The sequence below is a fragment of the Lonchura striata genome, chromosome 3 (genome assembly GCF_046129695.1).
Source record: "Lonchura striata isolate bLonStr1 chromosome 3, bLonStr1.mat, whole genome shotgun sequence".
Classification (NCBI taxonomy): domain Eukaryota; kingdom Metazoa; phylum Chordata; class Aves; order Passeriformes; family Estrildidae; genus Lonchura; species Lonchura striata.
In genome coordinates, this window is record NC_134605.1 from 1,597,129 (window position 1) to 1,609,823 (window position 12,695).

The window sequence follows — 12,695 nt, forward strand, 5'->3', positions numbered from 1 at the left end:
TGTGGGCACTTCAGCTATTTTCCACAAACAAGTGCCATTAGCTATTCCAAAATTCTGGAAGATCTAGTTTTGAGGGGCTTTTGGTTGTTGTTTGAAGGGGAGGTTTGTTGGGTTTGGTGTGGATTTTTGAGCGCTTTTTATATTTTTTTTTGTTGTTTTTGTTTTTGTTTTGCTTTTTTTTTAATCCAAATATATCTGCTTCTATTTTGTAACTAAGAATGGTATTAGAGGAAATTGATTTGGACTTTTTCAGCAAGTACTTCAGCTAGAATTTTACTTTATTTGGGCTCTGCTATGTCATGCTTGTTCCTTCCTATTGGGTTGGCTTGTTGTCCTGGTGCTGTAAGCCACTGCAACTTTGCCATTATAGGCCTCAAGAAAAAAACTCTTCCATTCAGATCAGGCTGCTAATTTTGCTTCTTACCTTCCCTGCAGTACAATGTTAAAATAGCTCTTTAATAACATCCTCCATGTAAATTGCTTACCTTCCTGTAACCTGGTGCTGCAGCCCATTGAACCGACTAACAGCTGCACAAAACAAGATTTCTGTGCACATCTGCTTATTGCCCAAACAGCTGGAGAAGAGCTTCTTGCCTTCTTTGTGCCTCATGCAGAATTCTGTTGTGGTGCTGCTGGAAAAAGGAGAAGTTCAGGGAGGAGAGGCAGTATGGGGCTTTGTTTCTCAATTGGTTTATTTGGGTTTTTTTAAATTTTGGTTTTCCTTTTGAAAGCAACCTTAACATTGAAGATTAGGGAAACAGTTTCTATTCTGGGTCATGAATAAAGCATATTAAGAGTACTTGGGATGGTATCTTCAGCTGCAGAACTCATGTTACTTCACATACCTTTTAAAAAATTATTATTAAAGAAAAAGTCTGTTCCCAAAGCTGAGGAGTAGTAATTAAACTGTAGCTGCAGGAAAAATGACAGTTATGGGCCCCTTATTACACCTTTTAATCTCTGCACCCATCTCCCATCTGGTTTTTGTTTGCCCTAAAGCCTAAGTGGTTTCAAGATCTTCATGTTCTCACCACGTGCCCGTTTTTAATCTCGCCAGGCATTTTAACGAATTAATTAATTGCCAGTTGTTGGCCTCAGTGCAAGTAGATCCTGTAAGTCCTGACTACCATCAGGCACTTTTCTTAACACAGCAGCGCTCCTGGGGGATACTCCAAATTGAAACCTTTGTGTTGGCCTGGAACTTTCTGTTCTAAACCACTCAGTGTAACCCTGATTTTGGCTTTCCCTGCCAAAGCAGGAAAAGCAAGGGTGGCATTAAGGACATGAAAGGCGGGATTTCGGGAAGGACACAACCACATCATCTCCCTGGAATATTTTAGGGTTTTCCTGTTGTAGTGGGTATTGGCACAAATCGTGTGGGACAAGTCCAGTAAGAGCAGGTGGGATTTATGTTAGCACCTGTAATAACTGGGAGATTTGTCCCCTCTAAAATCTTCTTGTAAGAGAGGTGTTCTTGTAGCATTACTGGGTAATAACCTGGAACACAAACCTTTGAAATGTGGTCACTGCTGGAATCCATGTAAGTGCCATGTGAGAACAAAATGCGCTAATGATAATTGCTCATTATCTAATTATACAAGAACTTACAGACCCAGAGGGTGAAAACTAATTAAATGGTTATCCACCCTTAAAATGGCAAGAAAAAAAAAGGAGGAAAATTCATTATTTTGGCTCATTGCTGTCAGTAAAGTCATGTGTTCCTAGAGAAGTGAGTGAGACTGTCCAGGATGAGCAGAGCTCTCTCCATCCTGCTGCAGGGATTGAGGCAGGAAGCTTTCAGCAGAGCAGTCTGCTTAGTCAAAAGGAAGCACCTCAACTTTTAAGCCACAGATCAAATGAAGGAGGATTCACTGACCCAGATTATCCAGGAAGGCAGCCAGTGCTGGCCTTGAGAGCAGTATGGCTCACCTTTTATGTTTGCTTGTGCAGAATTTTAAAGATAAAATACCCAGACCACTTGATCCCTTGGTGTGGATGTAGTGTTTTAGGGGCAGGCCTTGGTTTTACCCCATACCGAAGCATGCTTCTTCCACCTAGGAAAAGTAGCTGCCTGCCAAAAAAAAGTGGTGGCATTTTCCTGTGATTCAAGACCCTGCAGCTTTTAAACCTCTGTAAAAATCCTTATCCTGCCAAAAGCAATAATGATTAGCACCTTAAGCCCTAATTTATCTTTTCCAAAAAGTACCAGACAGCTCCTACCTCATCTTGAGCTGCATGCCTTGCTTTGGAGCCCTCATTCCTGCCTCTCAGCATTCATATGCTGCTTCTACCCTGGAAGAACAGCCAGCCCCTCCCTGCTTAAACCCCAAATACACGGGAGGTGCCAGCCTTTCCAGGGCCAGCAGTGCTGCCCTGCTCTTCTTGGGATGCTGGGCTGAGAGGGAGGGAGGCAGGCAGCAGGCTCAGCAGGAGCACAGCACTGCAGCTCCCATCCCAGGTGCTGAGCTCCTGTGGGATTTGGAAATGCAGCGTTCCCCTCCTGCCCTGCCCGTGTAACCAACAGTGCAGCACTCTCAAGGTCTGTAGGCTGTGCAACTCACCTGTGTGCTCGTGGTGCTCTCTGGTAGCTCTCAGCTCACACCTGGGACACGGTGGCAGATGCTGGTTTGGAGCTTTGCAGTGAGCTACAAAGCCCAGATAGGTACCCCACCAGAAAAACCCCCTCCAGCATAACCACCAAACACGAGAAGCAGAATTTCTACCCTTGCCAGAGCCTGGGACTAAGGATTTTAATCAGAAAAGTGTAATTTGGATTAGGAATGAAGGGTCAGTGAGTGCAGCAGGCAGTTTCTGGGGAGCAGCTGATGTGATGTGCTCTTGTCCACGTTCTTGCAGTTGCAGGGGTGTGTATGTTTTGGGGCTGCCACAGATTGCAGAGCTGTTAGCTGGATATCTTACATATTCAAACTGTCTTTTTCCCAAAAAGCACAGTGTAAGGTTCTGCTGTTAAATGTGGGGGGTACTAACTTGGGAGGTAACTTGTAAATCAGAATGCTTGCTATTTACTCTTAAGGAGTAGAGTGGGTCAGAAGGAAGTGACTCCTTATTTTTTTAATTACCCATCCCCCCGACATTGTAACACAGTTGTTGCTTTCAAGAATATGCATGGTCTGTTTTCTTCAGACTATGGGCTCATCTGGTAAAATAATTAGCTGTTAGGCAGACAGAGGGAAAGGATCACATCTGCACAAGACAGGAAGACTGGGACAGTAGAAAGGGGAAAAAAAATTCCCTGCTTGAATCACAGCTGCCCACCATGCATAGTAACAGAGCTTGCCAAGAATATTCAAATTGATTTAGGAAGAAAAGCTGAGGAAACCGTTTAACCCCAGCCTGCTTGGATCTGTGACAGTCTCTCCATGGGCTGCTCTGCTCCCACTCTGGGCTGAAAGAAAGGTTTTCAAGCTGCCTGTTCCCCCAGTCAGCCTTCCTGTGTCCCCCTTCCTCTCCTGCAACAGGAACACAAAACACTGACTCGTTGCTGGGCATGAGGCTGTGAGCAGATTTCCACACCAAGAAAATAACCAAAGGTGGGAATATTTATTTCATATTGATGGGCTTAAGTTGTAATTGGATCATGTGATTAAAACCTAGAGTAAGGCAAGTTATTTATGACTAATTTGGGGCAATGGGAGCCTTTTTGCTGCCTGCTGTATACTCTGAATTAGGCTTCTTCTCAACAGAAGTGGTCAGCATGTGCATCATCTGCAAACAACCTCTTCAAGTGTTCGAAGCCAAAATCACTTGCTCAAGAGTTTCCGAGCACAGGAATCCTTTGCAGCTCATTTGCAAACAGTTGAGAGGGTTTTACATAAAAAAATGAGTAGCAATACTTCAGACATGTGAGTCATACAGAAAATCCCTTTCCCTACTTAAATCAATCTACATCTGTAAGGTTATACTCATTTAATGATTAAAAAATGGGGCATTTGGAGTATGTCTTCTGTGAATCTCTAATCTCTGGGATCATCTTTTTCTTTAGGAACCCCGGGTTCACTCCCAGCACTATCTTTGGGATAAATCCACTAAAAAACCCGATAAATGTAGAACCGCACAGAATAATATCCAAATAAAATGAAAGGGCTATAATGCAGGTGTTTCAAAACTTGATTTCAGGTGCTGGTCCCACCTAAGCTGTGGGTGGGCTTTCCTTGCCAGCTGGAGAAGCCAACTCCAGCATTAAGCCCCTCCAAACCTCTGCTCAGCTGCAACCTCCCCTATAACAGGAGGCCTTGGGCACTTAAGCTTTTTTCCAGTTAAAACACAAGTTCCCCTTGGTACCTAAATATCTGCAGTGAAGTGAATGCAGATCTGCTGAGAGCCTGACAGCACTGAGCAGCTATGTGCTGTGTCCATGCCTAAACCACAACCAGCAAAGCACTCCCCATCAAGCTGGCCTGCGGAGGAGCCAGGCTGGAAGATGTGTGCACAAGATGTTTTTGCATCAGGTCTCTCACAAAAACAGCTGTGGGAGGAAATGGGCCCGGTAGTCAGACCACAGTCACCATTAATATTCATTTATGCACAAATACTAACACAATCATAGATGACTTCTAAAGGAACGAGCCTAAATATTTCCAGGAAGAGACAGCTCTGTGTTCTGGACAAATGATTTAGAGGCCACTGAAAGGAAACCCAAACCCTCTTCCTCTATTTCGTGAGAAGGGCCTCTCTTGCAGAGTTCCTGCCTGTGCATCCTGACGAGGAGGAGACATGTCCTTGCAACAGAGGATGAAGCACCTGGCTGGCTTCAAGGGCCCACAGCTGTGGCTTCAGCCTCTCTGACTTGCCAGGGCTTGGCAGCTGCTTGCCCACAGCTCACCAGCTCCTAGGGATCCTTTACACATCCTCCCAAATGCACCAGCGTGGTACCTGGGAGCCCCCAGAACTGGCAGCTCCCCCAGGCTGCAGGAAAGCCACATCCTTGCACGGATTCCCATCTCCTTTTGCTCTCTAGCTCCTGCTGGAGACTGATGATCCTCCCCTCCTGGAGCACCAAAGCACTAAGCAAGGGTTGGATATCCACGTGTGTTGCAGGAAGGCTCAGATACAGGATACAGAAGCAAATCAGGCAGTACCTGTACTCAGGTGGATGTGTCTGGGGGGACATCTTTAGTTTTAAAAGGAGCAAAGAGGAGTAAAACAGAAGAGGGACAAGAGATGACCAGGAGCAGAGGACAGAAGGCAATGAGATAGATACCACTGGCTTACTAACCACAAGAACACAGTCAGGAGCACTGTGACAGAGATGCTGTCCCTTGCTGGTGGCCACACAATCAAGCATAGCCCAAGGATGCAGAGGATGCAGTTTGTCACCCCTTGTTCTGTGCGAGGTGACAACAGGCAATGTGCAGGCATGGCACTTCTCCCAAAGTTTAGAGTACAGTAGATGCTCGTGCCTGGCCAGACCCCTCCTGAAGTCAGTGAAATAAACCCTGAATGGGATCCCAGGCATTGAACAGATTTTTAGGGGTACAAGGAAAATTTTCACTTGTTCAGCGCTGTGTTTTTAGTTAAAATACTTGATGCTTCAATTACTCCCTGTTGGAACCAGCTATGTCCCAAGGAGCATGGGATGTTCCTTGGATGGAAGATGGAAGTTTGGGTTTTCCTCAAGGCTGCTCCTTTTGAAGGACAAAGCCTAGAAAACTGCACAGGAGGGAGGAGACAGAAACCTTTCTCTTCAAGATTTGCTCAAGTTCCCTGCTCATGCAGAGAAGTTATTAAAGAGTAGGAAGTGTAAACACAGTAACATCAGAAATACATTTTCTTGCAAACCAAATTCCCCTGTAAATCAATGTGAAGGAGCAAAAACACAAGACCAAATCCAAACCCGTGTCATTGCCTCATACAGACAGTTAAGCATCACCCTACACTGATGGTCCATCTGATTTTCAACATTTGCAAGCACAGGGCGATGCCTGCCAACTTCAAGGGAGATGTTCATGTGCACAGCAGGCAGGATGAAGCTTTAAAACCACTGGTAGTCACACTTTTACTGCCAGAAGCAACATTTTAATCTAAGTATTGGCTCCTGACAAAGGCTGTATTCTGAAGCACTCCAACATCTTTGCTCCATCTGAGTAATTGCAAATGCCTGTCTTTAATCTATTTTCAAGAATTGTTGGGTTTGGGGTTTTTTTTGTTGGTTTTTTTTTTTTTTTTTTTTTTTTGAAGTACAAAAGAAAATGTTTCTGTGTGTACATTCATGGCAACAGAGCTACACAGAGACATAAACTAGTGGAAGGTCCATATGTTTAGAGAATATCCTACGTAATGAGAACTGCTGCATTTTTGTAAAATGTAATGGGACAGATACGCAGCAGCTGTGGGTTACTCAAGAAGCAGCTAATTTAGCAAGCTGAATTCAAGGATATTTCCCAGATCTCTCAAACAATGAATAGCAGTGTTGTTTAAGATTACCATTATGCCTTACATCCTCCTTTGACTGGAAGCAGGGGGAGGAAGCCCCTATCTGTGCTTCTGGGGCAGAAGTACATGATTATTGCCTAGCTATCATACAAAGTCCCAGGGGAGCAAGGGGGTCTGGACTTGAAGGAAGGAAGGAAATTGTGTAGCATAAACAAAAAAGAGCTTCAGGAAAGCAGTTGAGATGGGCAAGACTTGGTAAAAAATAGAAAAGAGACATTTAAAAAGAGACAATAAAAAAAGAGATATTAATTTTCCATTAAAAAGGAAATAATGAAGGAATTTACTTGAATTATAACTAATATCAAAGTTTAAACACACTGACTTCAGAATCAGCCTTAGAAATTTAGCAGGTATAGTAACTTGGTACTAGTAAACTGCAGAAGACATTGTTGCATTAAGATATATTGTATTTATCTGTTTCCTGGATCTGATATTAGAATTTTCTCTTGCTGTACTATTGAGATAACCAAAACCTCTGCCTCTGTATAAAAGAAAAATACTTGATTTCCAAACAAATGGGATGAGCTTACACAACGGAAGTACGAGGAAAATCCACTTCTGGCCAAGCTCGTCTCTCTGCTCCACTGGTGGAAAAGAGGAGTAAATGCCTAAAACTCAAAAACTTGATATGAACTCCTGGGGGTAGAGCAGAGCAGAGCAGAGGCTCGTGCTTAACTAATAGAGTCATTCCCACAAGCCCAGCTTTAGAAATTCATTACAGCAACAGGTTCAAACCAAACCTTTTGCTTAGTTACACAGAGAAGGGATTGCTCCTGATGAAATGAATCTTAAAGCCACTGAGTGGCTTATGTAATGTAGCACTGGGCCTGCAAAGTGTTTTATGGCTGAGGAGCACATCTGGAGTCAGCAAAAGGCTGTCTTGGGCTAAGGACTTTGCTCTTTGCCATATAAGAGCTACATGTGGAAGTCTGGGTGTAACTCTACTTCTAGAACCACAGCTGAAGTGAGGTAACACAGCTAAAAGTTTGGGAACTACCTGAAATAAATACATTATTAAGTAGACGTCTTTTTATTCTTAAAATTTTTGGAGCAGACCCTTTATACTTAGTGATACACAAGCACCACTGCTCTCATATCAGAATGCAATTCCCAGAGCAGTTCATTCCTTTGCACAACGACAAAAACCCAGCCCATCATCAAGAGGAGCTGGAGTTTATTCAGGAGTCCATAGGAAACAGCTGTTGCTTTCAACCCAGCCTCTCCTTTATCTCCTTTATTGTTTATTCATGTCTCAGCTCATACTAGCCACTGTGAGCAGGTCAGGACTCTGCACTCCAAAAAGCTCCTCGGAAGCTGATGGAACTCAGCCCAGTGCCAGAAGGACAGAGGAGCTGGGTTTTATATTATTCAATTCCCAGGTGGTGACAGAGGTAAATTCCTGACTTCATTAGTTAATAGTGCAGACAACAGCCAGGCCTTTGCCCTGGATTTTTGCAGAGGGGGCAAACGTTCAGTGAGTAACATGAAAGAAACCAAATGTAACAAGCCAGAAATGAAGGCTGCCTTTGGATATTTCTTTCCTTCTCTCCGAGTTTGTTGACAATTCCTTTGTACAGCAAAGGATGTTTACTCCCCCTCTCTTCTGTAATGATGTAGTGAGTAGGACTGTGCTTACAAACCTGCAAATGTTTATCTGGAAAGGCTGTGCTGTGGTGTAGCAGCATGCAGAAGTGGTCTGGAGCCCAAATAGACCAGAGTTGTTTTCTACAGAGAAGCAGGGAGTGCTGACCCCAAAACATTTGCTGGAAATTTGCTACCAGGCAAGGGGAAAGATGGCAGTAATGAGCCCAGTGTGAAGAACAGGAAAATAGAAGGCAAGGCTCCCACGTCCTCCTTCTAGCTGCCTTCATCTGTCTCTGTTTCCCAGTCAAAACGTGGGTGTAATTGTTCAGGCATAGCTTGAAGCTTTAAAGGCTCACAGTGGATATGGCATAGAGGGAGGACAACATGATGTCAGCAAGAAGTGAGTTATTCTCCTCAGCAGTGAAAGAATTAGTGAGCTAGAAATGCAGGGATGGCAGGACTTCAGTCCAAACTGGAAAAAACATTTCAGCTCACCAAGCTGGCAAGAGACAGAGGGACAACCCTACATCCTCCCTTGCAGAAAAGCTTTCCTGAGTCACAAACCATCCAGAGCTGTGTCTCTCATTCACATCCTTGAAAGCCCTGCAAAACCCAAAAGAGTGTCCCCCTGGCAAGAGAAACAGGAGTTTGCCACTTGGAAGAGGAGAGGAGAGGAGAGGTGAATGCCTGCTTGTGAGCAGACCTCTTTCCATTTAACAGCAGATGACAGCGGCACTTATTGTCACAAACAGCTATTTAACATAAGGAAGCATCATGAATAGAGAACGGCAGATCAGGCATAAATTATACAGCTCACTCAAGATTATGGCCCCTACTCGACTTTAAAAGGCAGGCCAGATGTCTTCAGATACTGCTGGCTGTGAGTTGGTGTCGCAAAACCCTTTCAAGCCCAGCTAACTCAAGTCACAATGTGCACTTGATTTGCTTGGCTGAACGGGAACTTCCCGGGCTGAGAGCAGGATCTACGCACAGCTGAAAATACGGTGGGAATGAGTCAGTTCCTTGGAGCTTGCGTGGGAGGCAAAGACAGAACTGTGGGTGGCTTCAAAGTGTTAAACAGCCTTTTAAATTCGGGCCCAGTTTCTCAGAGGAATAAGGAAACGGAGATATTCACCCAGTCTGGGTTTAGTCGCACGTCTTGGGTCAGCCTTGAGAAAATTGCACGCTGATAGTGACAGCCACTTCCCAGGCACACAGAGCCCCTTGCTCCCAAGCCAGTTCAGCTTCAGATGTAATTCTGTGGGATTTAACAGCACCCCACTTAGTCCCTCACCCATAGCAAGGCAGCAGCAGCTGACCATTCTCTCTTAACATCTGCAAGCTGCCTCCAAGACAAGGCAGAGCCCCACCAGCTCCAGGTCAGGCTTTTCTCTCTCCACCTCTTCCCCCTGCATTTCACCCCTTTTGCTTGAGCTGCCTGGGACAGCAACTCTTCCAACACAGGCATCCCAGGTACCCAGTCCCTGTGATGACAGAGAGATACCTCAACCTTTCCAGTTCTGTATTGGCAGGGAGTTTCCCCATCCTGCAGTCTACCATTCCACCCCTAGTGCCAAGACCTTTGGGATGTGGTCCTACCCACAGCTGGTTTGTGTATATAAAGGAAAGGGGATGCTGTGGGTTAAATTACCTGGTGCATTGGAAATTCAGGCCCCATCCAGTTACCTCCTGCCAACTGTTTGCCATTCAGCCTGGTTCTCTATAGTGCAACTGGAGTCTGGTCAGCTCTAAAGAGGATTTATTGCTTTTACTGGATCAGGCTCACCCTTCCATTTAAGTGGATTAATGTGGGTTAGCTCCACACAGCATTAGCCAAGTCAACAGAAAGTTCCCTACTACTGGCAGTGTTGTTGGTTTTTCTCTGTCACGATGAATTTTTAATGGTCTTTTTGTGCAAGAGCAGCTTTGCAAAATCTTAGACTCCTGCTTTCCAATTTAGATGATTTGGCATGTGAAGAATGCAATGAATATTTAAACCTGTAGTTTGGCATAGTCTCCACAGAGCAGCTAGAAACCTACTCCTGTCTTTTGGGGACTAGCCAGCAACCATGTAAAACCCCAAGCCTGGAGGAACAGCACGGGGAGCTTGTGAGGTTACATCAATCTTCAGTGCTCAACCAAAATCACTAATCCTACCATTCTTTAGATTCTTTAAATTAACCTCAGGATTCATATGGAGGAGCTGTATGTGGGTGGAGCTGGGGGTTGTTTGATAGATTACTCAGACCACTCTGCTGGTCATATTTTATTCACGTGAGAGTAGCTGCTGGGGGCTGTCACACACCACTGGAACCAGGGTCCCCAGTGCACAGACAGCGTGCAACAATCTCTGCCTGCAAGATCTTACAATCAAACCAGATTAGACAGAAGGGTCAGAAATGAAGTCACCCCTATTTTACCCTCCATGTACACGTGGCTGAGCTAGGGGCTCACACACACTGTGAAGCAGCCACCAATTAAGAATTGGCTGTAACCCCTTTGTACCCAATTTATCCCACGGCAAAATCAAGGCAAATCCACCCAGCTTTATTGGCTATCAAAGGGCACCCGGTTCAGGAGCCACCACCAGAAATCCTCCATCGTCCGCTCGAGCACACAAGGGCAGATGCTGGAATTGTGCCGAGACAACGTGGCTTCCATCTCCCACATGAAAGGGGGCTCCCTCGGACGTTTTGGGGCCCACTTTCTTAAGAGCTGCTATGCAAACTTGGGCTCACGTGGGCTCGGACGACACGAGCGAAGCTTTGGCGGCAAGCGAAGGTTCCGCGTGCTCTGCAACGATGCCCCTGGGAACGACCCCACAACTCCAGCAGGAATCGCTTTGCAACCACCAGCCATAAAGGACAGCAGTGGAAATAAATTTCTGACCTCAGCGTCCCCTGAGCCGTGCTTGCAGTAGAGATATCGGCATGGAAAGATGCTCCTTTCTTCAGAAGTCGCTGTTGATCTCTGTCTCTGTGCGGCCTTCTGGAAATCCCACACCTAAATATTGGCATTTCTGTGCTATTTAACTTGTGAAGGCATCCTGTAGCCAGTGGCCTTCTTCACACACAATTATATTTAGAAGGCTCCATAGGCTGGTATGTCATTATCTCAGTGTGTTAATTGATTAAGTCTGGCCTACATACAGTCAGTTGGACTATTCCCTTTTGGGCTGTTGTTATTAGCAAGATCCAGACATTTTAAGCCTTTTGGAGCACAGGAATCTCTCTCATCATACAAGCAGAAGCCCAGAGAAATCTCTTGGAATCACTGGCTTTGCAGCTACAATAATTTAGCTTCATGATGGAAAAATACTGATACTGATGCACGAGAAATTGGTAAAAAAAGGTGAAAGCAGACTTCAATCTGACAACAACAACAACAAAAAAAATCATCCACCTACAGTCCTTCGAAGATGCAGCCAACACTCACAGCTGAACTAACAAATTGTGAAGCAGACCCTCTAGCAGTTAGAGTCAGACTGAAAAAAAACAGGGCATTACTTGACACATTTCTCTTCTCTGATTGGGAAAACATGTCATTCCCCTCCTAGCTATCACTGGGATATGTTAAAAAAAGTATTCCACCAGTGATGAAATAATCAGGGCTTGGTTTCTAAAGGATGTGTCTGAGCACAACTGGCTGTTTAGGTGAGAGGTGTGGTGTGAAAGCAAAGCTGCTCTTGTGGGGTGGCTGTTTCATGTCCAGCAGGGCATTTCTGCCAGCTGAGTTTACCCACAGGTAAGGCACTCGTAACAAGGGTTTTCCCACCCTGTTTGCCCCGTGTCTAATCAGGGATGAGCTCAGCAGGAATACTAAGAGCTCTCTGTTTTACCCACATGCCTGTTTTGATGAAGCCTGCTGGAAATTAATGTCTTTGAGAGCTCAGTTTGGTTTTCCCTGGCCATGTGGCTCAAGAAGCATTACTGGAGCAATGGACAGGACAGGCAGAAGATTAATGATGCAAATACAAATCTGTAAGAAACCAAGCCAAAGATGAATTTGTGTGTTTCTTTCTACTCCAAGCTGTAATTAAATTCAATGAGGCGCAGAGCCTTAGGACCCACATCTTAAAGAGCCCTGTACCTACTATTTTCAGTGATCTGTGGCCTGGTTTCCAGAGATGTTGCTCATCTGTATTTCATGTTGAAGCAATTAAAATTCACTAAACGACTAAATTAGAAGTCTCACATTAGGATCCAACCATCAACCAGTGAGTTTCTGCAGCAGAACCACCAAGTTGTTACTACTTGGCTGACCTGCTCAACTGACCATGTATTAAGCAAAGCAGGTCTTCGTGTTGTTTGTGACTAAGACCAAATAAATGACCCTTAAATGGGTTGTGATGGCAACTCAGGCTGCAGAATTTTTCTGTGTTTCATTATAGGTTTTGGGAAAATGCAGAGACCTTTGCACAAAGAAACAAAACCCACAGAGGCATTCTGATATTGTTCTGTGCATTAGCCAGGCTCTTAGAAAAATAGCTGCCAATAATTAGTGTCCTAACCCTGTATTTTGGGGGTGATTATACTTTATTAAAGTCAGTAGGAAGTTTCCCATTGACCTCAGCAGGGCCAGTGTTTTACACCAACCAAGCTCATGGGTTTCAGAAAAAAAATAAGACATTCAACACCTCTCAGTGCAAAGCCCATTGA